This window comes from Penaeus vannamei, chromosome 33, assembly GCF_042767895.1.
Source record: "Penaeus vannamei isolate JL-2024 chromosome 33, ASM4276789v1, whole genome shotgun sequence".
Lineage (NCBI taxonomy): Eukaryota > Metazoa > Arthropoda > Malacostraca > Decapoda > Penaeidae > Penaeus > Penaeus vannamei.
Window position 1 is genome coordinate 22668041 of NC_091581.1, and position 2500 is coordinate 22670540.

A 2500-nucleotide genomic window follows, 5' to 3' on the forward strand; every position below is an offset into this window, starting at 1 on the left:
AGGTCTCCCAGGTGTAATGGACAATCTGGAATATCTGTTGGAATGTGAGAAAATGATATTACTTTTTTATTGTGGAAAGAATCATGATTTTTTTCTGTAGCAATATAAAGTGTTTTTCTTTCATTCTGGAATATTTTCTGACAGAATGCTTTTTATTCTTAAAAAAAGATGATGATAATAATAATGAAAGGATTCTAATTTAGTCTGACTTTGAATAAACTTTTTTCCCATATTCTAGAAAGTTATTATTCAATAATAATCTTGCAAATATTTTCTTCCTCATAAAATTTCCCCCATTCGCGCATGACACGCGGTGCATGACGTCACCGAAACGAAGACCGGAGTCCGGAGAGCGTCTCACGAACGGCGGGGAGAGCGCTCGCCTGCCGCGGCCTGGCAGCGCCCTCGGACTCGCCTGGCTGAAACCGGGCGGCGAGGAACACAGCGGCCGGGAGAGAGGGAGAGAAGAGGTGGGAGTGACTCGTTAAGATCTTCATGAGCTTCGCGGGTAGAACAAAATTCCCACATTCAGAATTCGTCATGTCCACAAGGCATACTTAATGTGTCGTGACGTTAGTAATATGGAAATATAAGTTGACACAGCATGTTATCAAATCATGTCAATAGCAGCGACAGTGATGGCGATAATGTCAGGAATGATATTGGTATTATAGTCTAACAGTCAGTCTTACAAATGCTAATGCTCAACATTAATACTAAATCTAATGCTAATACTAGTGCATATACTTACAATGTTATAAATACTAATATTACGTACTAATATTGATAATACTAATACTAATTAATATCAGTATCAATATTAGGACTAATGTTAGTATGTAGTATAGTGTTGAGTCTCATTATTCTTATTAATAAACGAATACTAATACTCAATAGTAATTCTAACACTGATACTGATGCTATCACTAACCCTAATGCTGAAAGAACTTCCTAGCCCTTCATTGTTCACAGTGCAACCAGCTCGAAAGTAGACGTTCACTATTTTATCACACCGGAGTCTATATTTTACACGCTGCATAGGTTTTGTAACTCTTTGGATACATAAATAACTTACCTGCAACTGACAAACAAAAATAGCCTTTGATAACATCAATAAAAGGCAATGAAATTACTTATCAATATCTCATGGTTGCCTGCAGCTGTCATTGTTTACATACAAAAGCAAAACATCTTGTCTAACTTGTCTGTACAAGCAAGACGAGGAGTGCTAAACGCAGAATAATACTAATACTAATACTAATAATAGAATAATACTGATACTAATATTAATAATGATATTGATGCTAATATCACTATTGATACTAATACTAATACTTCATTCTAAATCTGATACTAATACTAATATACTCATGCTAATACTCATACTAACACTAATGATAATGATATAGAGAACATATTGATATAAATAAAGAAGATACCACAAATAATCATGATAATACCGATTATAATTACTGCAGTTCTACTACTACTATTACAAACAGTGAAGCTGTTTTTTATTAATGATAAGAATGAACCTCAAGTGCTGCCCTAAAATACAAAGCAAATATGAACTACCTGCATCATCCTAACTATACAATGAAAAGTACGATTCTAAAATATTTAACAATAAAATATCTCTTAGAAAACCATGTCTTTAAATATGATTAAACTACTGGTATTATGTATATTAAACCTAGTCAGCAGATCTTGTGTCATTGAGATAGTAATTGTAACATAATGTGAGGCTGTGTATTATGTCCAGGTTCATTAAATATGAATTTGCCTTCATGATCCATTCTGCCGTGTATCTGAGAGGTTTATCACACAGCTTTTGTAACACTGAACTGTATCTCTCTCTCTCTCTCTCTCTCTCTCTCTCTCTATTTATCTATTTATCTCTCTCTCTCTCTCTCTCTCTCTCTCTCTCTCTCTCTCTCTCTCTCTCTCTCTCTCCCTCCTCTCCCTCCCTCTCTTCCCTCTCTCTCTCTCTCTCTCCTCTCTCTCTCCCTCTCTCCCTCTCTCTCTCCCTCTCTCCCTCTCTTCCCTCTCTCCCTCTCTCCCTCCCTCCCTCCCTCCCTCCCTCCCTCCCTACCTCCCTCCCTCCCTCCCTCCCTCCATCCATCCATCCTTCCCTCCCTCTCTCTCTCTCTCCACTACTTCTTCCTCTCTCTCTCTCTCTTACTATCTATCTATATCCTTTTTCGATTTCTCTGAATTTCAGCCACCACGGGCAATAAAGTCATACTTATTGGACATAATTCTGTTTGTCAAACGTGTTTCAAATATTCATTAATCTCGGTATTTCCGCAGCCTCAAAATAGTCATTGGTAATTATATAGACAAGCAGTTAATCAATCCATGTAAGTCGATTAACTGCTTATCAATGTGTTAAGGCCTATGACGTCACTAGGAGTAGACTGGATGGGAAGGAGATAATATAAAACGGTAGCAAATGAGCCAATACTTAAGTAATTTTAGATGCCGGTACGTTGAACGATTT